Here is a 27,562-nt window from a genome sequence, read left to right as displayed (position 1 = left end):
TGGCAATGTCCGAAGGACCGATTTGAAAAGTCAGTGTGGGTGCGTTTGTGTGGCTGCCTGTGGGCCGGTTTTTGTCTGCTGAGCCGGTTTTTACTGTTAATTCCCATGATATTCAAACATTACCCACAGCAAGCATAAATGCTCTCTGTTACATTGCAAAACCGTACATGCAAATATAGACCGAATCATGTGGGAGACTTCCGATTTGTGAAGCAAATAAATGGCGTTACTTCGGCTGTCTCCCGCCTGACATTTCCTCTGCTTCAATAGAAGTCAATGGTAGAATTGTATTCTCCCGATTATTATTATTTACCTCTCTCTATTGCCTCTTCTAAAGTGCTAGTGTGTATGCAAAACACTTATACAACCCGTCTTTACAAAGTTCAAAACTGCCGTTATATGCAAACCTGGGCCACTTTTTTAGCTATCTAGAGCCATATGTACGAACACATTTTCCCATAGACACAGAATGGGTAAAACCCTTTGCTACATCTGGCCCCTAGTTCGCTAATGGAGACCACTTTTATTTTGGTACCTAGGCCTATTTTCTGTCCCAGTCAAACCCTGAAAAGCTAACCTATTATGTCAGATAGTTGCCAAAGTACTGAGTTCATTTCAGATAAGCATGAGCAGACCTTGGTTTTATCCAAAGGAAACCTCTGCTGTATTTCTAACCTCTTAGTTTTACTTTTAACTTTGTATATATGCGCTCAAAAATCCCAGCATTCAATGAGATGTGGACCAGACCAGAATGTCCTGCTGAGCCTTGCTTAGATTAGAGCTTTTTTCATCCACGTTGTGTAAACAAAGCTTTCAGTGTAGTGAGGGTGTTATACCGCGGTCGCAGACCTGGCAGGAATTCAACATGGTCATTGAAATGGGTCCCTATCGGCCATAGTTTAATGTCCTTAACTTTGCAGGAAAAAACTGGACGATTTATGAAAAATTAATTTACAACCTCCAGTGGTAATCCATTTTAACAGTGTCGTTCCCGTTTTCATTTCATATGTTTTAGTTTATCTTGAAGTCTCTAAGAGTGCTTGCTTTTTCCAGGAGATTGTGTTGCTGTAGTTTTGTTGATGCAGCGTTACTCTTGTATAGTGCATGCTGTGACCCAAGTCTCCCCTTGTGTAATTTCAGGTTGTGGGTGGGTGTGTGTTTATAACGGGCCATAACTGAGATCCAAGACCACACAGGGAACCCAATGAAAAGTTTGGAAAAATGGCACAAACGGTGCATTCTACAACACATTTTTCATTATATACTCAATTGTATTAGTTTTTAAATCATGACCTTGCAGTGCACCAGGATAGCACAATCTTTATTGGGGCTCCTCAATGATTTCCTCATCATTAACCTCTAATAGTGCATCTCACCTCTCCACAGCCACTTTCTCACATGTATTTCATTTGTTTTATAGCTCCTTTCTTACCAATGCCGGGTGTTGGAGCACTTTATATCACATACACACACACATACAGAGAGACAATGAATCATACATGTGAAAATCAATGTATAGAAAATGTTCCATAAAACAAAGGGGACTACAAGGTGTAGGATTCTTGTAATTTATAGTGGTAGGCATTTTTTAAGAGTGTTTGGTCTCAGGAAGCATAAACTCATGATTTAGAACGCAAGAGTGCTTAGGGTTGACTTTACTAATAACAATTTATTTCTACACAAACAAACCCTTATTTAGCAAAATTAGGATGATCAAAGACTGGGGAAAAACATAACTTTCTAACCTGTACAATGCAGTTTGTTTGCAGCTCTTTGATGGCAGGTCATAGCTCACTGTGTTATATTCTGATTGTAACTTATGATCTGCACAGTGACAAAAGGATCTCTGTGACAAAAGCAGTATTCCAATGAGCATTGCACATAAAATGCTGTGCTGTGATCTGTACAGTACACATTCTTTGCAGCAGGCATATTAACCCAATGTGCTACTGTGGGACTTTTGGCCATAAGCAGGGTCATCCCCAGCCTTTTTGCCTCCTTCCTCCTGGTTTTTCTGACCTCTCGCTGTTGACTCTAGGACTCTGAGCACTTTATCACTGCTGACCAGTGCTAAAGTGCAGGTGCTCTCCCATCTAAAGTTGGTATGATTGGCTTATACCTAATTGGCATATTTAATTTACCTATAAGTCCCTTGTACAGTGGTATCTCTATACCCAGGGCCTGTAAATTAAATACTACTAGTGGGCCTGCAGCGCTGCTTGCACCACCCACTGAAGTAGACTTTCAAAACCTGTCTCAGGCCTGCTAGCGCAGGGCCTGTGTGCGCAGTTTTCTGCCACAGGGACCTGGCATCTAAACTTACTTGCCAGGCCCAGAACTCCCCTTTTACTACATGTAAGTTACCCCTAAGGTACACCCTAGCTAGCCCTATGGGCAGGGTGCCATGTATGTAGAAAGGCAGGACATTTGCCATATTGCATGGCCTGTCCTAGTAGTGACAAACAGCCTAACTTGGTGTCTCACTGCTGTGAGTGCTGCCTTCTCATAGGATTGCATTAGAAATGCCCTGCCTCATGTGTAAGGGGTATTGTCTGATTTATGAGGGATAGCGTAGGCGTGTTTGGTATGGTTGTGATGGTGATAATAAATGCTGCTTACTGGTGTGGGTGTATTTTTTATTACTATCACAGAAATGCCACTTCTAGAAAGTGCGCATTTATCTGTGCTTATGACTCTGGTGTTTTGCAGCTTGACTCCAATCCACGTCTGGGCAGAGTGACAGTTGGGGCTTTGTGCATACTTTTCAGACAGCCTGAACACAGGGAGGGTGGAGGTGTCACAGAGGTGCACCTGCATACTGAATAGTCTTCCTGGGCTGAGAGAAGGGAGAGGCGGGGCACACCTGCATTTGTAAAGACTGTGCCCTGGCCTCACACAATAGGGTCGTTAACCCCCCACTGATGTTTGGAGCCTGTGCTGAAAGGAGAGAGGGGGCACTCCCAGAACCAGTTGTAACTGGCTGGAACCTCCTCTCCCTACCATTGTAAAACACTGTAAGAACTGACTATAAGTACAGGGGAATTTTCCCCACAATTTGGAGACTCTTGGAATCATCTTGGAACTGGACACCAAAGGCTGAACGGACTCACCAGGAACCGCCATGGACTGCTGCTGCTGTGCTGACCTGCCTGGTCACTGTGAAGGACTTGCCACTTGCTGCCTTTCCCTTGTGCTGGCCTGTAGCTGGGCCCTCCACCTGAGGACCTTGTCTTAAGATTCTGCTCCCAGGGGCAGGGTGCTGGGGCCCCTGACCCCTGCATCCATTTCTTCACGAGGGGTGCTTCTCCGTGGTTGCGGCTGCCATAGCGCTGATTGCAGCACGCTTATGGAGCCTTGGGAGCTCGTAGGATCCTTGCTGCATTGTGCCCCTTTAAATAAGATCATCGCAGCGGCCCGGGAAGCTGGAAGAACACTCGCGCACCGCATCGGGTGCAGGCGAGTGTCTGCTCGGGCCCCAGGAGGGGTCTGATCTTCTTGTGGCTTCACGGCAGGACCAGGGGAAGGTGCGGGAGTGCCCCCTTCCCACTGGCCTCTGCGTTAGGAGCAGGACGCTCCTTTTCTGCTGTTAGGTAAAACGGGCATTATTGTGGGCCCCCCCCCCCCCCTTGGTGGAAGGGCCAGTGGAGGTCCGGGGGGGCCCCCAGAGATCGCAGGTCCAGGGAGGGGCCTGTCATTAAACCGGAGGGGGTGCGTGTTGCCCCCCTCCTGCCCTAAGTTGTTTTTGCTGGCTTTGGCCCCCCTCGTGAGGGCCGGTTGATGCCCTGGAGGGCCCCCAGTAATCATGGTCCCCGGAGGGGCCTGTCTATAAAAGAGAGGAGGTGCATGTCGCCCTCCTCTGACCCCAGAGTATAAGGGAGGCCCCCGTTTTGCGCATAGGAGCACCGGGGGCCCCATTGTTCGCCTTCTAGGCACTGGAGGTGCCTTCATCCAACCAGGTACTGTTTAAAGGACCAATATAGTTGCAATCCAAAGTTCTTTCTACAGACTTTTGTTTGATTCATATATTACCTACCTGCATTTGATGTTTTTACATATGTGTATGCAAATGTTCCTTTTATGGGCATGACATGCTGATATGTATTTTCTAACTTGCCATATGTTTTCTAATGTTCCTACTATGGACGTTTTATGATATTCTTATGACAAGTGTTCTAATGTGATAACGGGTTTCCTGACTACTGCTTATGTTGCAGAATACTGAGTAACCTGTGTGTTATGTGTGACTACTGCTAATTTGCAGAGTAACTAATGTGTAACGTTCTGACAACTGCTAAGGTAGCAGGATAGTACTGATATGTGATGTTTGGTCTGATAATTGCGTTGTGTACAATACAGTATATTTTCATATAATCTGGTGTTGTGTTTCCTTTGTGGTGGGGATATCGCGTCACATGTGTTGTGTGTGTTGTGCAAACGCTTTACACATTGCCTCCAGGTTAAGCCTGACTGCTCGTGCCAAGCTACCAAGGGGGTGAGCAGGGGTCATCTTGGACGTGTAACTCCCTTGCCCTGACTAGAGTGGGTAAGTTCTGCCTGGCTGAGGTGCATACCCTAGCCAACCAGAAACCCCATTTCTAACAGCTACCTTAGATGAGTCGAAACTGCCACTAGACAAAACCTTCATCTCGCTCAAGCAGGTACGTTAATCAACAGAGTTACCTTGGCACTTTTATTGTGACCTTAAACTGTTGGATATACAAGGCACTCTGCAGTACTTTTTAAAACTGCACTGCTACAAAACCGTCCCTTGTAACAAAAGCAGCTCCCCGCCCTTCCAGCCTCCTGGGGAAATGCCGGATGTCGGGTTCGGCCAGTCCAGCCTTGAAAGCCCTGGAGTTTAACCTGAAGGCAGTGAGAATTTCTCTCAGTGTCTGTCAATGAGTCATAGAGGCTTTCAAATACAAGTTGCTCCAATTCTTGGCCTCTCTACAGATCGCAGACTCCAATGGCCATATGTGCTATTGTAACTGTTTATATGTAAGTGTGTGAAGAAGTACACAACTGTTCAAATATTGCCAGTACAAAAGAAAATGCAGTGCTTACTGGTGAGTGGGTGCATTGTGTCTATATGGGGATTGTGAAGAGAAGGAGATGCAAGAATATATATATATGAGTGAAAAGAGGGTGCTGACCAGAAAAGAGAGGAGGTGAGCATGATGCAAATGGAAGATTTCAGAAGGGTTTGAAGAGAAAAAAGGCTGTAATGACTAAGAGAGAGAGAAGTGGTGTGAAGGGAAGAATAAGGGTGCTTGAGGCACTCTAAAGATCAGCATCCCTTCCAACAATCACAGACATGTTGAATTCACAGTCTCGTATCAAAATCACTGTTAATCTGATACTGATGACAAGCATTGGAAAAGCCAATTGGTTTAGCTTATTTTAGGTGCATGCCTGTTACTGTGTGATAAACCTGAATAGAATAACAGAAAACCAGGAGCGGCACGTGGCGGGGGAGGAGAACATAATTTATTAACGCTGTATTGCAGAAGTTTGGCAGCTGCTGCTGCTGGTGCTGGTGGGGGGCGATGCTCCTCCGCCTGATCCGCCCCTGCAGAAAGCCCAGAAATATTGTTGGGTGGTAGGATAAGGGAAGAACCTTAATTATATAGACTGTGCCTCTTTGAAAGGATTCCTAGTTAAAAGTCTTAGGTCAAACCCCTCTCAGAGGCTCCCACGTTTTTCCTCCAACTATAGGCCCTGTGATGGGCTCTGACTTGGAGCCCTGTGAAACTGTTCACAAGCATACAACATAGACATGAGTCACATATCAAGTGCAAACTTTGCTTTTGTATAAAATCTGCCTTGTGTGCATGGTCACCCAAGATTTTTCTTCTTTTTCTGGACCCTATTTTGTTGATGGACTTGGAACTATGTGCACTTCACACATGTTAAACAGGAGTAAAGTGCTTGTGCTCCCATTTAAAAAAGGGTTACATTGGCTTATCACTAATTGACTAATTTAACTAAGCTATATGTCCCTAGTATATGGTACAAAGAATGTATACAGGACCTGGAAGTTAAATAATATCTATGGACTGCGTACCTATTGTGCCACCCACAACAGTGGCAGTAAAAGTATGGTTTCAGGCCATCTGTAGACTGACACCAGAACCTTGAACCCTGCTGCACAGACCTATCAAAAGCATCCTCTGACAGGTAGGAAAAAAATATATAAAATAATAATGATGAATACAGTTAAGTGCACCTTGCTGCTCACGAGGTAAGGTGCATAATATTTAAGGGTGAAACATGTGTGACATTAGCAATCTCATGTCCCAACTCCACCTCCGTAATTAAGCCCATAATACCATTGTCACTGGTTAGGCTGTAACTGGTGCATAGGAAATTTCAAAGTATAGCTTTCATTCTTTAATCCATCTCTTTTAGCCTGTATCAGTTAAGACTCCATTCAAAGACCTACTTGGACATTTATTAAAAATCTAATCTAGTTGTAAAACTGGATGGATATTTATCAAATATATGCGCAGACTGTACTTGGCCTTAATGAAGGATGAATGAGGTGTGAAAACCGCTCTAAGAACAGAGACAAAGGTCTGAGTGTGGGGATTTGTTAACGTTCTCACGCAGGACCTTAATTTACTTCAAAGTTGCCTGTCCTTTTACAAGCAAATGTTAGGTGACATCTGGAAAGGCCCAGTCTTTTTCCCCTTGGTCAAACTGGTACCAAAACCAGTTGGAGGAAAGCTATGTCAGAGACAAGTTTTGAGTGACCACCAAGCAGGGGAATGCTCCTTATCCAGCCCACAACTTTGGGCTGGCACACAGGCTCTACACTAGGGGAGAAAAGGTTTCCCTGGCTTGAAGGTTGAGAGTGAAGGCACTGTAGGATTGTCTGCGTAAGGGCAAACAGGATTTGCTGAAACCTTGGTTAGGTTTGCCCCTGGAACCTTTACCTCACTGGTTAGGGAGGGGCAGGAGTCACCCTCACCCACTAATTGGTTCTAGGCATAAATGTGACACTTCAGGGCACCATCCTCAGAACACTTTCTGGACCAGAAGAAGACTGAACCTGCTGTCTGTGACCTGAGAAGAGGAGCCTTGGAGGAATGGGCCTGCTTACTTTTGTAAGCTGGAAAAAGAAGTGGACTGCAGGGGTCAGTTGGCTGACTTGCTGGGTGACTATGGGGACACAGTAAGGTGCAAGAGGCCTTTTTCCTGAGCACCCAGCTGACCATTGGCAACTGAACCTGGACTGAAATTTCCTGTTGGCCTTTATCTGGCACTTTGAGAGTATAAGTGTTTCACATGAGGTCCTGGGTGCCCTAGAAGTGTATTCCTTTGTTTGTTTGTGAACCAGAAGAAGATTTGGAATCTACTGAAAGCATTTTCTGAAGCTTCTCTGCAAGGACTGCAGGAAAAAAAAGACTGGAAGTTTAAGAGCATCACATGGAATTTCAGTTTGCCCCTGGTCAATGCTTTTAGCACCTTGGAAAAAACAACTGAATTGCATTCTGAGTTAAGACCTAGAACATTTTCAGCAAGAAATCTGAAAAGTTCCAGAGGTCTGGTACGATGAACCTCCCTCATATATCTAGCCTTTGCTACCATGTCGTCAGTTACAGTTTCAGCAGCGGCCTGGTTAGGGGGTATTTTTCTGCTCCAAAAATTACACAGTCCCTTTCTGGTATAGACTTAGAAGAAGTTTCAATGATTTCTTCAAAAACATGACAAAATCCCTTTCTGAAGAAGGATTTAAGACCCTTTTCAAACTTTTGGACTTCCATACTTTTGACGGGCATGAATCCACTTGTTGTATCCAACCAGGTTTCTATTGTGGTCTACCTTTAATCACACCTAGGTCCTGATATACACTTTACATAGTCTAACACTGGCATTCTATGATTTTTGGAGCTATTTCTACTTAAAACTTTAAAAAATCATATATCCGGTTCATTTATTTGGATTTTTGTTGTATAATTTAATACATTTTACACTGTATTTCTAATTCAGTTTGGGATTTTTAATGTTTGGTGTTTTGACTTTATTACTATTTTTGTACTGCATAAATACTTTACACAGTGCCCTAAAATAGGGCTTCCTGCCATAGCTATCAGGAGGTTGAGAGCAGGCTAATTTAATCATTTTTGAGGATTTACCCTGACAAAAATTGGTTTTATTCCTTGAGGTGGGCAGTTGTACAACTTAAATAATAATCTATTTTCTTATGCCTTTCATCCAAATTGTAAAACCAGAGCAGCAGTAAATACACACTGTTAGGAAATTTTGAAATACATGTGTATACATTAATCCTTCCTAACTCTATTCTTTAAATTGTTCTCTGGGTTGCCTTTCTTCACATTTACCAAATATTTATGCATTGAAGGTGTTTCACTAGAGCAACACATTTTTCTTCATGTATAGGTTTTAGCAGCCACGGACAGTATTGATTTTTAATGGAGGAAACAGGGGCATTGGAAAGCTTGGGTTGATGTTTTTGGTGCATCCTAGACAGAAGGAAAAACTTTTTGCCATAAGGTGCACTTTTTTTTTTAATGGAGTACAAGAGCGTAAATAAAGTAGCAATTATATTTTTCTGTCTGCTTTTACATGCCTTGCTGGATGAATATTAAAGTCAACTATCAAGTACATTTTTAAGTTAAAAAATGTGTGAGCATTCTGTCCCAAATTTGCAAAAGCAATTATAGCAAATGGTTTTATTAAAGTATTTATTATTCTACTGACAGTGGAAGCATGCAATGGTGATTAAACAAGCGTAATACTGGTGGGCACCAGGGATCTCGTGTTAAGTATTGGTTTATGGATTTTGGCAGAAACCCCTGCATCACAGGTCTACAGACCATGGACTATGAGATTACCCAGGTGCTGTACATCAAACAGGTATTACAATTTCAATTATTTTCAGCCAATGATCAGAGTTCTAAAGCTTCATTTATCAATTGTTTACATTTCTCAATCTTTATTGAACTCAGCATAAAATGAAATCAGCATCAATCTATAAGTAGCAAATCATGATAATCAATCAATACAGAATAAATGCATTAAAAATGTTCCATGAAGGTAAAAAAAAGAAAATCCCTAATCTAAGTCTAAAAATGAGTTTGGGAAAACGATGTCAGTCAGAACCCATGAAGAGCTCCAAATAGAGAGGTCAAAGCACAAAGCTTAAGAATCAGATCTCAGTAATCATAGCAGTTCTTCACAATAAGAGATGTTCAAGAAAACCCTATAGTGTGTCAAAGCAGCATGGATTCAGGTAAATTGCAGTAAGGAAACAAACGAAGCGTCCTGCTCTAGGAACACACACTGATATAACATAACAATCTCAAACATCTGCAACATGTTTCTTCTTATTTATTCCCTTGTTAGCCAATTAGCAAGTGGTATTTTTATGGGAACAGGAACATTTCATCATCATCAAATCGAGAATACAATATTCCTCAGCAATGTTTAAGTAAATCATTTTTATCAAAGCTTTATATACACGTGTGGGGATTCTCATCAGTTACTCTACTTCAGAGAATTTTAGTTCATGGTTAGGCTTTTACATAATTTTAATAAAACACAAGCCACCTATTGATTCTTTAAACAAAATCATTGTTTGCTAAGAAACATTTTGCAAAGTTAAAATAAAACATTTTAACACATTATTGTATTCTACGAGAATATCTCCATGGGAAGGTCGAAACTGACTAAGTTATTACTTTCACATCATGTCAGCTTGTCAAAAGTTTAACATTTCAGATTGGTAACATAGGTCAGCTTTGCAAGAATATGCTACTTCAGCTTTTCAAGCCTAATGCATGTAAATGTGGCAGTCTAGTGTGTTTACTTGAATTAAAAAGCATTGCAGTTTTGTCTAAGGCCTAAATGTTAATTCTACACATTATTGCATTAATTTTCATTATTTTAAAATGTGTCTGTAATACTCAGCAGTACATGAACAGCCATGGGAAAAAACCTCAAGAACCCTGGGATTGTAAAAAGACAGCTCTGGTAAGCTTATAAACATTTCATATTTGAAATCTTTATGTAATTATATTTTGCATTTAATGGTCCTGTTACCAGTAATCTACTCTACTCCTGGTCAAGAATTCCTCATTCTTCTACTTATACTATGGGAACTTCCTTAATGCCAAAACAAAGTGAAAGTTCTCCTCCTAGAACGTAGACCCCATTTTTAGGTGGACCCTAGCCAGCACGCATGCACTGTCTGCAAGACATGCTGTATTCAGTCTATGGGCTTTCACCACACCCACTATTACCATTCGTTCTTTGTTGTGCTTATCTTAAATGCTTCCAATTTATTGGTGCATTTTTCTAAATGTCCGTCTTTTGTGTGCTTAGTTGCCTCCCAGGCGATTTCACGAAGAGAACACGTTTGATGGCCATCACACTATCTTCACACTTCCTCCTGTTACAACGTGTGATGGCCCCTCCTCCCGGCTGGCATTGCTGCCTTAGTGTTCTTTTGGCTGTGTATACCAATGTGTTCACACCACACCAGTGAAAACACCGTGTTTAGAAAGCCACCAAAGGTTTCATGTTTCATTTGTTCTTATTCCTTTGATCGGGACTCTTAATTGATGTTTTCCAAGCCTCTTTTCCCTTCACTGCTGTTTTAGGAATAATTGGATCTGTGTGTGTGTTTTGCCCCCTCCGGCAGACACACACTCATCCACTTTCATTCTTCCTCACTCTAAAGTCCTCTAGACAGTGCTGCTCGCTGCTTCTCTGGTCCCTGTGGTAATTCTTCATTCTAACTACTCTAGACAATGCTGCTTGCTGCTTCTCTGGTCCCAGTGGTAATTCCTCAGTTTTAGTCCTGTAGACAATGCTGCAAATGCTTCTCTGGTTCCAGCGGTAAATCCTCATTCTAAGTCCTCTAGGCAGTGCTGCTAGCTGCTTCCATGGTTCCAATGGTAATTCCTCACTCTAAGTCCTCTAGAAAATGCTGCTAGCTGCTTTTCCAGTCCCAGTGGCAATTCTTCATTCTTAAGACTGTAGACAATGCTGCAGTTGCTGGTCTGCTCCCGTTGGTAGTTCCTCATTCTTAGTCCTCTAGGAAGTGCTGCTAGCTTCTTCTCCGATCCTAGGGGTAGTTCCTCATTCTACGTCCTTTAGACAGTCCTGCTTTCTGCTTCTCTGGTCTCATCAGTAATTCCTCATTCTAACTCTGCAAAGACAATGCTGCAAGCTGCCTTTCTGGTCCTGTCGGTAATTCCTAATTCTAAGTCCTCTAGGCATTGCTGCTAGCTGCTTCTTTAGTCCCAGTAGTAATTCATCATTCTTAGTTCTCTAGGAAGTGCTGCTAGCTGCTTCTCTGGTTCCGTCAATAATTCCTCATCCTAAATCCTCTAGACAATGCTGTAAGCTGATTCTCTGGTCCTGTTGGTAAGTCCTCTAGGCAGTGCTGCTAGCTGCTTATCTGGCCCAAGTGGTAATTCCTAATTCTAAATCCTCTAGATGTCCTGCTAGCTGCTCTTCTGGTCCCAGTGATAATTCCTCATTCTTAAGTCCTCTAGGAAGTGCTGCTAACTGCTTGTTTGGTCCCGTTGGTAATTCCTCATTTTAAGTCCTCTAGACATTGCTACTAGCTGCTTCTCTGGACCAGTCAGTAATCCCTCATTCTACGTTCTCTAGGAAGTGCTGTTAGCAACTTCTCTGCTCCCAGTGGTAATTCCTCATTCTAAGCTGTCTAGACAGTGTTGCTAGCTGCTTCCCAGAGGTAATTCCTAATTCTTAGGCCTGTAGACAATGCTGCAGTTGCTTCTCTGGTCCGAATGATAATTCCTCATTCTAAGCCCTGTAGAGAGCACTGCAGCTGCTTCTCTGGTCCCAGTGGTAATTCCTCATTCTTAGTCCTCTAGGAAGTGCTGCAGCCGTTTCTTTGGTCCTATTTGTTACTCCTTATTCTAGCTCCTCTAGACAATGCTGCAAGCTGCTTCTCTTGCCCCACTGGTAATTCCTCATTCTACGTCATCTAGGCAATACTGCTAGCTGCTTCTCTGGTCCCAGTGGTAATTCCCCATTTTTAGTCTTCTAGACGATGCTGCAGCTGCTTCTCTGTTCCCAGTGGGAAATTTCTCATTCCAAGTCCTCATGACAGTGCTGCTAGCTGCTACTCTGGTTCAGCTGGTAATTCCTCATTCTATGTCCTTCAGACAGTGCTGCTAGTTGCTTCTCTGATCCCGTCAGTAACTCCCCCCATTCTAAGTCCTCTAGGCAGTTCTGCAGCTGTGTCTCTGGTCACAGTGATAATTCCTCATTCTAAGTCCTCTAGACAATGCTGCAGCTGCTTCTCTGTTCCCTTCAGTCAATCCCCCATTCTAAGTCCTCTAGGCAGTGTTGCAGCTGTGTCTCTGTTACTAGTGGTAATTCATCACTCTTATTCCCCTAAATAGTGCTGCAGCTGCTTCTTTGGTCTCATTGGTAACTCCTCCATTCTAAGACCTCCAGGCAGTGTTGCAGTTAGTGATGGCTGCTGTCTGCCTACTCCTCATGCTGCTGCAGGGATCAGATTGGGCTAAGCTCTGCTGATGGCAGCAGCTAGCAGCCCTTGCAGCAGTAAAGTGAGGTTGGGTGTCTCTGGAACTAGAATTATCAAGTCCAAAGTTTGTGTAGCCCATAATTCTGAACCTAGAAAATTCTACCCAGAGTTTTGTTCTGGGTGAAATCACACTACTCATAAAAAGGGCCAAAGTAATCATGCTATTTGCACCTCTCCTGTCTCCCTCGTCTTGTCATTTACAGAACACATACTGATTTTATCACCAAATATCTGCATGTTATTTGTATTATGGTTTCACATTTACTACTGAGGCAATAGACATGTATTCCTCAACTAAACTTAGGTACCCACAATTAATTATCATATTCATATTATGTTGACCGGGCTTGGAATAAAGTTGTTCATCTCTAGGTAGCTGGGCAATTGCCATCTTACTTTTCCTCCTCAGTAAAGTCCTTACAACCCACCATTCATCCATCTACGATTTGAAGTGAGTTCTAGTTACAAAACCAGCCTCTATGACAATTGTTGTAAGAAAATAAGGCCACATGTATGCTTAGAGCACATAGGCCTCTGTCCCTGCCCTGAATAATATATCCATGAAACAGAATCTTCTCAATATCACCAAGACACGTGACAGAATCTGGTCCCTGCGAAAGCAAACATTGCCTATACATGAAACCATATGTAAGTTCTCTACTCATGGCCATCATGTTATGTAAATAAGGGTGTCTCTTTAACCCTAATGGGTCTTTACTTTACTGGTTTCACTGCATCTCTTTAATTATCAGCCTACTATATCTCCACTGCATCTCCAACATAAATGTCTTCTCCTGTATAAATGGTGATGGCCATGTTGTATATTGTTACTTGGACGTCTCCTTTATCCAGGTTCTCTCTAGGCCAGCTTTCTCTTCTTCACTCCTTTCCCTTCCTCTTCACACCCTCAATAAAATTTGACATGCAATGTCACCTCTTTGCCTTTATGATCTGACTGATGTGGAGGTGGCAGCACTGCATATCAGGTGGGGAACAGCCCCATGTGGAATTTGTTGTGATGAAGTGCCTCCAAATTGTTAGGTGCGTGTGGGTTACTGTGTTCCATAGGCTACTCATTCCCCTCCATTTATCAGAAACTGTGAGTTGCCAAGACTCGTATCCTCTGCTTCCTTTTCTACACAGATAATAGCATGTAATGATTAACAAAGGGTTGAAAGTAACAGGTCAAAGCAAGAAGTTCTGCTTAAGGAACCTTATTAGAAATGGGGACTCTAGTTGGCAAAGGTATTCACCTTTGTCCAAATAGGGACCACAATCCTAGTCAGGGTGAATCACACACACAATCCAAATTATCCTGTGCCCACCCTCTGTAGCTTGGCACTGAGCAGTCAGGCTTAACTTAGAAGGCAATGTGTAAAGTATTTGTGCAATAAACCATACAGTAACACAATGGAAACACCACAAAAATACACCACACAGGTTTAAGATATTTATTTGGTTAAATTAAGGTCAAAAAGATAAAGATTCAATAAGCACAAGTTGAGATATAACTTTTACAAGATTAAAGAGAGTCTTAAATATAAGAAATCAACAGTTGTGTCTTGTTTGCACAAAGGATGAGATGCATGGAAAAAATAGGGTGTGCATCAGAATTTGCGGCACAGGCAATGCATCATTTTTTTCCACGCTGCAAGGGGCTTTGCGTTGATTTCCAGCAGAAAGTCTTGGTACGTCACTGCGATGTGGGGATCTTTTTGATGCCCAGGGACAATGCATGGACATCCTGGGCATATGGGATAAAGTCACAAGATCCAGTAGGCGATGCGTCAAATTTTCTGTCGCATGGCAGGTGCTGCGTTTATTCTTCACTCAGGAAGTCTGGCTGCATCATTCCAGTTCAGCTGTGCATCCATCCGTGGGGCTGTGTGTCGAATTTCCAGCCAAAAGGCAGGTGGCTGCATTAATGCTTCACTCAGGAAGTTGGGCTGCGTCGTTCTGGTTTGGCTGTGCGGCAATTGCTTGGTCACACCACAGCTATGCATCATTTCCAGCAGGCTGTGCATCGATTTTCAGCACACAAGGAGTTCCTTAAAGAGATGAAGTCTTTTTGGCCCTGAGACTTCAGCAAACAGGAGGCAAGCTAAGTCCAAGCCCTTGGAGAGCACTTCTCAGCAAAGTCAGAGGGCAGCAGGCGAACAGCAGGGCAGCAGTCCTTCACGGCAAAGCAGTCCAGATGAGTACTTTGGGCAGCCAGGCAGTTACTCTTGACAGTTTGCAAGTTCAGGTCCAGAAGTGTCTGATTTGGTGGGGTCAGGGACCCAGTTTATCTACCCAAAAATGCCTTTGAAGTGTGGGAGACTTTAAAGAGTGGGTTTTCAGTACAGGTCTGTCTGCCATGGTCCCAGTAGGGGGTTTGACAGTCCATTGTGTGAGGGCAGGTCACTAGATTTGGAAATGTAAGTGTCAGGCCCTCCACCCTCCCAGCCAAGAAGAACCATTCAGTATGCAGATGAGTGCAGGTGAGACTGAGTATCCTGTGTTTGTGGTTGTCTGGCTGAAATGCACAAGGAAGCCGTCAACCAGCCCATCCCAGACGTGGATTGGTGACAGGCTGTAAGGCACAGATGGATTTAAAGTGCAGCGAAATGCTCACTTTCTAAAAGTGCCATTTCGAAAATAGTAATATAAAATACAACCTCATTAATAAGTAGGATTTTCCATTACCATTCTGGCCATACTAAATATTAACTGGTTACCCTTTTCTGATCAGAATATACCACTCAAACAGTATATGAGGGTAGCCCTAATGCTATCCTATGAAAGGAGCCTCACAGTAAGGAAAAATTAATTTAGGAGTTTTCCACTACCAGGACAGATAAACCACACATCTACCTGTCCTGACTTTTACCTACAAAGCTCCTGCCCTATGGGTTACCTACTGCCTACCTTAGGGGTGATTGATATGTAGAAAGATGGGTGTATAAGGCTTGGCAAGTACTTTTAAACGCCAAGTCGAAGTGGCAGTGGAACAGCACCTATAGGCCTTGCAATGGCAAGCCTGAGACATGGTTAAAGGCCTACCCATGTGGGTGGCACAACCAGTACTACAGGAACACTAGTAGCATTCAATTTACAGGCTCTAGGCACATGTAGTGCACTTTACTAGAGACTTACAAGTACATCAAATATGCCAATTGGGAATTAACCAATTTTATGTTTAAGGGAGAGAGCATATGCACTTTAGCACTGATTCGCGATGGTATAGTGTGCAGAGGCCTAACACCAGAAGACCAGTGACAAAAAAGTGGAGGGAGGCAGGCAGGCAAAAAGTTGGGGGATGACCAACCTAAGGCTGTCAGGTCTAACATACCTCATCACTTGTTAAACAATTTACAAAACCAGCCAAAGATCCTCTTTCTCCCATGTTGTTTGAGTGAAGACACGTTTTTGATGTTAAAGCCAAATACTGTGGACTGAGTAGTCCATGCAGAGAGATCCTTTTCTTAACTGTGGGGCATCAAGGGGTTGCAGTGGCCATGATTATGATCACTAATTTGTTAAACGTAGTTTACTTAATAGGTCCGGCTCTGTCCTGCTATTATGTAATACACATTCATTGGTGAGGGTGAGGTTTGGACGTTTTTGCCTCAAAGTAAATAGATCATTGAAATAAAATATGGATCCAACCAAAACAATATTCAGAATGCAATTTTGTTGATTTTATGGGACAAGTTCTTTAGTTCTTGTAGCTTTTCATCAATTTTTTTAATTTGTCAGTTATTTCCAAAGCCATATAGCCAACACGTTTCTCCCCTTACCTGGTTGAAAACCCGGGGCCTTCCCAAGGCTTCATTATAACGTTGCAAAAGTTCTGTTGCTTCCCAGATTCCTGTGGTACATTAGATAAGGACAAACATTTGTTGCAGATATAACATCCAAATAAGGTTGGGGTCCTGGGTTCAATCCCGTTTTGCTACATCACATGAATGTGTCCGAGTGGAGACAGTGATCTCTGACTTGTTTAAGTAAAATTCATATATTTACATCTTCCAGGAGACCAGATAAAGTGGATCTTTGGGCTAGAATGGACTTGTTCATTTCCGTTTCAAGAAATTTAATGGTTATCCATGCCAAATCTGTTAGTGAAAGTCATGCTATCTCCCTACTAAATGTTGGACTCATCTAAAATAAGTCAAACCTATGGGCCCTCATTATCTGATTTAAAGAACAATCTTAAGCACCACACTGAACCATGCATGTCAGTCAGCTAACCAATTACTGTACATCTTTCATTGTGTCTTGAGTAGCCAACATGATCCCAGATTGAGATTAATTGTCGTAGGTAGGCGATCAAGGATACCTCAGGTGAAAAAGTTGTGCACCACACCCTAGAAGGGCTAAAGTTGGCTGTACTGGGCCCCTGCTCACATGCAGCTGTAGATGTGTCATGGTGGCAACCCCTGATCACCTGTTAATTAATGGAACTAGATCATGGAATAAAAAAAACATCACTTTCCAAATTCACAAAGGGTTGTTGTCAGTAGATGAGATGTACTTCTGAATTACTTCTAAATTTCCAGTAGTACATCACACATGCATGTGGAAAAAAAAGCCTTGCAAGTCTAGACGCATGCGAGTACCTTAGAGCAAAAAAAAAACGTATCCTAAAATAAGACAGCTATATGCCACTTAAATATCATGCATTCAGAATATGTGTGGGGAAAATACATAATCCTAATTCTTGTGTGCACGCTGCACCTTTTATGAGGTTATCAATTTTTAACATACTTTTATTTCACAGGAGCTGTAAGAGACACTATTTTCGGGGCAACTTTTAAGGTGCATAAGTTTTATGAAATAGGAATATCTCACACAGATTCTCAGTATTAGCTGTCCAGCACAGTAAATTACAGATCAGACACAAAGCAGAGCCTGCAAAGAGTTGGCTCTTCAGTTGCTTATAACAAGTCCAATGCTTACAAATTTTGAATAGGTGCAAATTCTAAAGCTTCTTACCCTGTGCACAATAGTCAAAGCACTGTAGGTAAACAGAAACAACGTTCTTGGTCAGTCAGCTAAAGGTTTCTTGGAGAAATTTGATTATCAAGAAAGAATAACCAGCTCCCTGCCAGACCATATACACTGCACACAGCACATTCTAGATTAGTTGTATAATCAAATAGCAACAGTTAAAAAAAAAAAAATCAATCAGTGCTTTGGTTGCATTACATCAAAGGATTGATTGTTTATTTTTACATATTCTAAGAAAATGGATTTTATTTTGGGATGGGTAAGTCCCACCTCAAGGAATAATCATAGCTCTTGTCAAGTCACTAAACTAAACGCAAGTCAACCCCCTGGTGCTTTATCACAGAACAGACAAGCTTAACTTAGAGGCAATGTGTAAAGCATTGATGCAGTACCTGTTGGACTTGGGCTCTCTCTGACCCTCAAACATTTTACTTTCACCCCTTCTGTTTTCTGAACCTGTTTTGTGTTTGCTTTAAGACTCTCCATTCTTTACCACTGCTAAACGGTGATAAAGTATTTGTGCTCTCTGCTTTAAACATGGTAAAATTGCCTTACATCAAATTGGCACATTTAGTTTACTTGTACATCCCTATTAAATTGGAACTATACAAACCCAAGGCTTGTACGATAAATGCTACTAGTGGCCCTTTTTTTTATAACTATTTTTTTGAGTTTAGAAAACATAACCAACAAAAACATTACAGTGCAGTGCGCATCAATGCAAAAGATTACAGAATCTTCTTTTTTTAATCACATTCCTATAGGACGGAGTAAGCACATAGTCTGGAATAAGAATTTATACACCCACTGCAGTAGAAATTACACTCCACCTACCCACCCAAGAAGGATCTACCTGAAACAAAGTCTGACATATCTTAAGAATCGCGTAGATGCAACCTCACCACAGTTGGTCCTCGCTCCTCTAATCAAAACAAGGAGCACTTAATCAGTCATCCTCATCCGTACTCCCCTCTGTTCTTAACTCTTCCACACCAGTGAACTGATCCAGTAATATCCCCCATGCAACCATGTCCATAAATGCCCCGCCCCTCTCCTTGTCATGCACATATAGTCCTACAAGGGACTTTATCAAGGCTTTGTCTTTTTAATTTGTTCAAACTTTGTAGACCTTCATTGTTTAGAGTAGATAATGCTAGTACAAAGTAATTCAACAGTCACGAAGAATCTGTAATTAAAGGTCTTCTACATTTGAAATAAGTCACTAAAGGTCCAATGTGATCATGGCATCCAAATATAGGGTGCCTGTCAAAGTAGTGTGTTGTCCATAGTCGGTCTTTCGGTAGCGGTTTCCGTACTAGCATTATCTACTCTAAACAATGAAGGTCTACAAAGTTTGAACAAGTTAAAAAGACAGCGCCTTGATAAAGTCCCTTGTAGGACGAAACACGTGTCGGCTGAATTTGGATGAATCGTACAATCCTTCTTTCTATTGGATGAAGAAAAATCCTTCCGCTTTCAACTCATCAGAGTGGATATCTTCCATCCCTCTAACCAATTTTGTTGGACTTTTGTATGATCATGTTAGGGGATGAACCACTGTTTGGTTGATTTAATATATCCATTTGTTCTATTTCTGTTGAACTATCTTCATGTATGGATAGGTTATCTGTTATGGAACTTTAGTTATATTGTTAAAAAACTTTTTGGAAATATTAATTCCTTTGTTACACATTAAACTTAATGTATATGATTTATTAATCAAATTATTTCTTTTTTTCAACTTTTTAATTATTATACATTGCACTGATACCACTTTTGCGGAAATTCATATTACGGTTCTCTTATAGAATTAAGTGATTCATGATTACTTGAATATTGGTATTAGGATAATACTATTTTGTTTGTGTGCTCCATTCTCATTTCCCTATAGTTAATATCTTAATGTGTACATGTCTACATAGGACAACATGCTTGCTTTTCGGGCCTGGTCACTGTAGGGGCATGTTAATATTAATGTTTTACCTGTCTCACTTTTAAATACCATGCAACCTATCTGATGAGCAACAGAGGTCTGTACCTGTGAAAAGCGTTTATTTCGACAGGTTGCACTGCAGGATTTGCACTGTAGCAGTCAAACTACGCAGGGTAGGCATGTACCCATGTTCGAACTGTCACTGTAGTGGAAGGCATAATAGGTGCTACTGTCCACAAATGGCATTTAACTTACAAGTCATGGGTTAATTTCTACACCATATACTAAGGACTTACTGGCAAACTAAATGTGCAAATATGGAATAAAGTGGTAAGGGCTTAAGTGCAGAGAATTCTAAAACCAGAAAAAATAGGGGTCAGCAAAAGGTGTAAAATCTGGAGTGGCCATGCAGCAATGTAGATTTCCTATACACATGTTAATCTTCCAGTATAAAATATAATATTTTAAATGTTTTAACTTATGTTGAGATACTTCAAAGAAACATGAAGTGGCCGATGTTCTCTGTTAAGGATCTCTTTATAAAATGTAGGGAAAAGTACATCATAAAAGTCTGGCTTGTGTATAAATATTTGCACTACATGCTGAGTCAGGAGCCATATTCCCAAAATAAGTAAAACTCAAAAAGCGTTTGTAATACATATTTAACTCGTATAAATATTGTTACTATTTTAATTGTCATGGTTCATAGTTGATGCTAGCACTGCCCATGGGAATTCGAAATATTCCTGTGTTATTGTTTCTTGTATCACATATATAATATGTGTTTGTGCACATAACTATGCTATCTCAAAGCTATGAACAACACAGGTAGAACAGGCTACTGGGAATGGGGTCTCTCTGCTTTCACTAAGAGTTGCCTAGCCAAGAGTGACGTTAGGGAAACACAGTAGCCACAGCGAAACACACGCGCTATTTGACACTAAACACCAGATACCTATGCAGCATCAATATGTTGCATTTTGATTGACTCTCAGCTACCCAATATCAGCTAGGGGAAACATAGGCAGAAGTGTGGCAAGCTTCAGCTCTCCTATCAGTAAGACTTGTTATACACTTCCGGACAATCACATAGCTTTAAGTAATAATTAAACTTACCTGGCTTTATGTGCTGGCACCGGACATGACATGCATGTACGGACCTGAAGGTGCAATCAGTCAAAGTTTGCTTTGCATTTTAACATAGTTGTCTCAATGTTCAAGCTGAGACTGGTGTAGTTCTTGATAAGATTAGTCCATACATGAGTTTACGAATTAATGAAATTGGAAGGGGCCCTCACCTATCTGGAGGGCCCCAGATATGCTCGCCAAGCCGAGAGTTCAGGGTGTGGGGGAAGGGTGGGGCGCATTGCGTCCTGGCCGCCCTCACCGCGTGGCACCCGATTAGGGGTGCCGGCCGCACAGCCCAGAAGCACTTGAGTGCTCCCAGGGAATGCGTGCTAATGACGCACACTGTGCTCCCCCCTGTTAAAAAGGGGGAGCGGGCGGCGAGCAGGCCTTTCGAACGCCGCTCGGTAACAGCGCACCTCAGGATGAAGAGCGAGGAGCATTGAACGAACAATGAAGGCCCGGACTGGCAGCAGAGGGCATCGGGCATTTTGTGGGGAGGCTGGAAGAGTTGAGAGGGTGTTGCAGCAGTGCTGCGCACTCTGCCCCCAGTAACAAAGGCAGCAGCAGTGCTTAATTTGTGCTTGTTGTTTCCGGTGCTGAGCACCGGCACTTATTTTTGAGGACCGGGGCTTATTCTTTTGCCTCAAGCATTTGCTGCGAGCAAAAGACACACATGGGAAAGACGAATGACGGGAAAAACGAAAAAGCGGCACAAAAGGAGAAAGTAGAAAGCTGCAAGAGTGAGCTGAAGGGGCAGGGAGTAGCTTTACATGGATTGAAGAGGCCAGAGATGGCTTCAGGTTTAAGCCGCCTCAGTATTCCATGTTCACACATTTAATTGCAGCAGCCTCGTGTTTAAGAGGAGGACTTTGGGCAGCGGCACCTTTTTATTTACAAATTAAGCACTGAGCAGCAGTGCCTCGCACCCCTCCCCATTTCCCCCTGCGACCTGGGTGCTGGTCTGACAAAATTGCGATGGCTGCTTTGGGTTCCCAGTCTGGCCCTGGCTGCAGGTGGCGCCGACCAGCACTTAGTTTTCATGATTAGTCATTGCCCCAGATCAGCCCAGAGAAAGGCAGAAAAGGATAAGAGGGAAGAGAAAGCTGTGAAAACAGTGACAGAGGGAGAAATCAGAGATGAAAGAGAATCTGTAAGAGTGAGATATAGAGAAAAGGGGTGCAGGGTGGTGTTTCTAATTGGGACACGATAGAATCGAGAGGAGGCAACCTTGGTATTCTTGACCCCGACATCCAGCATGACCAGAGGTAATCTTCTGAGAGAAAATTTGGGCACCAGCACTCATTCTTTTACAAATTAAGCAGTGGCCAGTATGAACGTTTTAGAAATTGGCAAATTGGTAGTTAGTAAACTGAAAAGTTGCAATGTAATCAAACCAGAACGAACACTGGTATGTTAAAAGCCAAACCCACCAATCTACCCTATTATTCTTTGTTTATATGTAGAGAGCATTATATGCACTCAACACTTTACACTAAGATATATAAAACACAGCAACGTAAAAAGAAAAAAAAAACAATTTCGTCTGTTTCAAAATACTGTAAATAGAACGTTATGTCACATAAATAAAAATGAAGTCAAGTTATGTTCTTTAGGTTACAAACTAACGCAATTATATTTGCTACTGCTCAGTTTTAATGTCCTAAAGATACGCTATTTGTTATTGTGCCACATTTAGCCAATCGGAATGTCGGTTATAAAATTGGTAATAATGCCAAATGCTCTAATTCTTGGAAGATCTGTTACTCCATTGAACAGCAAAATATATCCGTAGTTGTAAATCTGGGGTCAATATGCTAATTTCTCTTTGGCTCTCATAAAAACGGCCTATAGTGCTCTTCAGGGGAAGTTTGAGAAGGGACTTTGTCTATAAAAACGTCTGTAATTCAGGGAGGATTGAGGATTATATGTCGCGGTAGACCATTACCACCCTATTTCGCCTTCACTTCAGCATTTATATGTCTTCTAAATTGAAAAAAAATAATAATTCCATCATCTTATTGTCCACTAGGTGGCACAGCACACCAATTTATTGCGAAGAGATTTTTCAGTTTGAAGTGGTTTAGCATAATTTTAAAACGTGCATGCGTGACGAACAACTACCTTTGGAAACCCTGCATTATCTTTCCCTTTTCTTCTTGGTGGAGTGCAACGTGTATTCTGATGTTCGTGTATCTGAAACGAGCTCTTGAGGCTTGCTGGTTGAAGTCGTATATAGGCACATAGCCCCACCTTGCATCAGACTGGCTACATGCTTCCTTTACAGAATAAAATGCACAGTCTGCATGCAGTGCATGCCTTAACTTACAAAAATAGAATCTTGTATGATTATACTGCTTGAGCTCACTTAGGCTTGTGCCACTTTGTCAATTACAACATTCTACTAAACACCAAAAAAATGACCAAAGGGGCCCGTACAGTCCTTAAATAGTTCTCCTCTTAGCTCAACAATCGCCTTTAATCAATCAAACATTTAAAGAGTGTGGCAAATCACCACTGAGGTTCTCGAGGCAAGGGAGCTGTATGTCTGAGTGGAGGTATGATCATTAGAACACCCAGGTCTTTAGTTCTCTTCTGAATCGCTGGAGTGATGGTGTGGTCCTGAGGTGCAGTGGGAGGTTATTCCAAGCCTTGACTGGCTGGTGTGAGAAGGAGTGCCCCTGTCTTTGGCTCAAATCCATGGGGTGTCTGCGAGGGATAAGGCACCTCATTGGGAAGTGTCTTGTCGATTGATGGAAGGTCAGGTGTTGATATATGCTAGTCCTTCATTGTGCAGGGCCTTGAAGGCATGGGTAAGCATCTTGACTGGAATCTCTTCTGAATAAGGAGCCAGTGTAGTTTCTTGAGATGGGGTGTGATGTGGGTCCTTCTGGGGAGGTCTTGTATGAGTGTTGCCACTGAGTTCTGTATTGTCTGTAGTCTCTTCAGGAGGCAAGCAGTGATCCCTACATAGTGTGTTTCTGTAGTCCAGTCTGCTGGTGGTGAGGGCCTGCGAAACGGTCCTACTGGTGTTTGCTGGGAGCCACCTGAAGATCTTGCGAAGCATGAGAAGGGTGTGGAAGCACATCAAACCAAACTTAATGACTCCCTTTTAAATTCCACTGATATAAGGTGTTCCCCAAAGCTCTTATTCTAGTTGTGATTCTTTTTAACCTATATATGGAACCCTTCATCTCGATCTCACACAAGACCAATATATCATACTATTCTTATGCAGATGATACATAAATCTACCTTGAAATTCACCCCTTAGAGGACATAATCCATCTCAATCAAACTCTGACAAAAATGTAGGCTTGGCTTTCATCCAACCACCTAAAAGTAAACTCACTGAAGACTATGCTCTCATCTTTATTCCCCCATAAACACCCTCCGAAACACAAATGGCTCCACGGCCTTAACGCCCTAGTCTGCACTCCAAAAATCATTGATGATGCTAAACCTCTTGGAATGATCACCTACATTAACCCTCTAACCAAAGGTGCACTATACCAACTCATTCTACTTAGGAAAATATGCCTTGCACGCCTCTGCCTGACTTTCAGAATGTAGTACCGGCACTTGAAATATCCGAACTGGACTATGGAAATGCATTGCTAACCAGCACACCACAATCTTAACTAGCCTCAACAAGAGCTACACTCAGTGCGGCCACCAGACTTGTTACAGGAATAATTTGCTACGATCCCCTCACACTTTCTCTGATGACACTCAAGTGACTACTTGTTGATGCACACTGCAGCCAAAAGATAGCTTCTATCACTCACAAAGTGCCACACAATGAAACCCCAGAAAACATGGCACAGGAACTCACCTTATCTGGTGGTAGTCACTCACTGGAAGCTCATATGCCCCACACCTAGAACCACCAGATAAAAAATTAAGCACTTAATGGCAGTCCTACGCTGGAACTGCTCCCAAAATATGGAACTCCCTCCCACCGGAGATATTAACTAGCCCCTCCTCTCCGGTCTTCAAGATGGTGTGAAACACCTAGTCTTGGAAAGATACTTGATGGAATGAATGACCTGTTATGCAGCAAGTCTCTTTCTACATTGTATCATGGCTGTAAAAATTGTAACCTAACTGTTTAGTTACTGTAAAATTAATCTGTATCGTATCTTAAAATGTACATCACTCTAATACCTTTTGGTCATATTCTCACTTTATGAAACTCTCATAAATAACGAAATAAATAGTGCATGTGGCTTAGATAATTGAGCACTGGTTTACCCTATACGTTGTGTTCCTGTACAAAGGCCACCATACCACTGCAGAGGTCCCATGAGGGTGTATAAAGTCAAACACAAAACCCACCCTCCCAAAGGCTATTGGAAGCGTCTTAGGATATACATTCATGGTGCGCCTTCAAGGAAATTGACAGTGCACCTATCCTCTGCCACACTATCAAAGTGTCAGTAGTGGCAAGCTAGCCTCGTTTTGGAAGACTGACAGAAATTCTCCCAGATAGGTGGGGTGTAGTCAGTGACTCTAAAATCTGCCAAGAGTTCTATAAACTGTCACTGGGATCCTCCCTACCTCCTTGTAAAAAAGGACACTCAGGTGGCCTTATTCAATGGGTCTGGCTTCTGCGTGGACATTTTCGCCTGAGTAGAAAGAACATGGTCAACTCTCACTTCCTTACACAGAGCTCTAAAAGAATATGAAAGATATAGAATGCCTCATCACAACTGACAGAAAGGCTTTCCACGAGAATGAAAAATATCAGTCAAATTTTTTTCTCCTCAATAGCTGGTAACTTAGAAAAAGTAAAAAAAGAAACAAAAAGGAAGCGGGCAATCTTAAGTGTGAGCTGTAATAGGATTTACACAATAGCCTTTTGAATGTGGAGGATCCATTCATCATATGCCAAGACTTTAGGGCCAGAGCTGCTGTCTTTGGATCTGGGGAACCCGCTTGGAGTACTGGCCTTAGCTGAACATCACGTGACCCTGGACAAATCACTTCTTCCCATGCTTGAAATAAAAATGAATTTGACATTGTGTAAAGTAACTGGGGCTCATGTAAAGCGCTCAAATGCCCTTGGACTGAGTTTGTGCTATATAAAACTGCATAAAGGCTTCAAATGTAATTATCGGTTTCATTCAAATATCAATAAATGTGTCTAAAATAGACTGAACTGCTCCAACTACACATTTACAGGGACCTGCAGCATGGACGTCAATTCACCAAAAATGCCAGGGGTAAGGCAAAGTGACACCACACACCATTTCATCTTTACTTTCACTCACACAAACACATTCACTCATATACACACTCTTTTACATGAGCACACTCTCACCTGCAGGCATGTATACAACATACATTTAAAGGTTTTTTTCTTTTACTTACCTCAGCTACCAAGGTGAATCATTTTCTAGCTAACTGTACTCCATTTTTAGGGTTGAGCGCAATGTGCTCAGTCCCTGGGGTAATCTCTCTGTGGGTATTTATCCATTTGGTTGGTTTGTGGGCTTGCCTTTTAAAACTGGCTTGGTTTCATTAGTGAAAGGCATGCATACGCCATGCCTTTTCCGGTGTTTAGCCCGCCTCGAGCGCACCGGACAACTACTGAAAACATACGAGGCTCCCTGTTTTCCGTATGGTTTCTGGACTACTTTTTCTCTTTATTTCATAGGAAGCGTGATCTCGTTATGCAGTAGTCGAGCGCTTTGCATGACATCGACGCTGTTGCATGGATAATTGCACTTTTGTGGTTACATGGATAATTGCACTTTTGCCTATGCTTTTCACTGCGAGCGAACTCCTATTTCCTTTTGTGTTTGCTTTGTGCTCATAGTGGCAGCCGGCTCGCTTATGTGAAACTGTTTTACTTTTCAGTTTATGTGGCTAGAAAAGCCTGGTTAGCAGCTTACAACGCTAGTAGCTTTCACTTGAGTAAACGTGCGACCCATTGCATAAACTTGTTTATTACACTAATTGTGAATGACATATTATTTACTATTAGTGTAATTAAAGAAAAACTGATTGAAAACAAGGGCATAGTGCCCAAAGCAACATCGATAAGGATGAGCTGCCCCTGCGTTCCTGGCACTGATTTTGCCACCTCTGATGTTAGGGGCCACAAGGGGCAAGCTGGGAGTCGCTGCTTCGACCACTGAATGACGTCCATGACCTGCAGGTATGTAAGAAGCAAGTAATGACTGAGGAGAAGGAGGAAACAGCTTCCACCAAAACATTTTTGAACCAGGGATGTATGTTAATGTGAAATAATACTTTAAGAAAAATGTCCATATAGATTGATGACTATTCCTGCATTAAACATTTTTCAAACACTGTGAAGTTCGGATGATCATTTTGAATTTCAAATGTTTCCCTAGTGGCCATCAAAAGATGTCTCCATGTTGTAATTTAGTAGCGATTAGATTAAGCATTAGCAGAAGACATCTTGTATTTAGCAACTATTGTGAACATTTCGCTGAATCCATTTGTATTCATGGCAGCCATTAGCTTTAACTCGAGTAAACGCGAGACCCATTACACTGCAAATGCTGGTGAAATAGATTTTATCCAAGTCCCATTGTTTTATAAGGCCTTAGTCTGCGGAGTAAAAACGAAATGAATGAAGATGTTTACCTTTAGATGAGGATGGTGTCCCTCAGGAAGGTGCTGTGCTGTACTCAGTTCAGAGGTCCTTTTTCTTGCTGAGTAGGAAGTGGTTTAAAACATGTTCTTCAGGGAAGCGCTTATAAACAGAAAATGTGTGAGCGTTATTCACATGCAAATGCAATGAACATATCAGACCGAGGACCCAGCACTCAGCGTGTGTGAGCACGAACGGTTGTATGTCACCACCTAAAATACAACGGAGTCCATATACAGCTACATAGAATCTACTACATTGAAATGAGCCCCTCAGAGATTACCACTGCAGGGATTACCACTCCTGAGATTACCACTACTGTGATTGCTACCTCTGA

General features: G+C 42.2%; 1 protein-coding gene across 4 annotated transcripts in view; it reads right to left on the bottom strand.

Annotated features, from left to right (window-relative positions):
* Nucleotides 1-27,562, bottom strand: part of PPFIA2 (PTPRF interacting protein alpha 2) — a 1,804,029-nt gene that overhangs the window by 1,449,694 nt on the left and 326,773 nt on the right. The window lies entirely within an intron of this gene.

The sequence above is a fragment of the Pleurodeles waltl genome, chromosome 4_1 (genome assembly GCF_031143425.1).
Source record: "Pleurodeles waltl isolate 20211129_DDA chromosome 4_1, aPleWal1.hap1.20221129, whole genome shotgun sequence".
NCBI classification, from domain to species: Eukaryota; Metazoa; Chordata; class Amphibia; order Caudata; family Salamandridae; genus Pleurodeles; species Pleurodeles waltl.
This window is presented reverse-complemented; position numbering and strand designations above follow the sequence as displayed.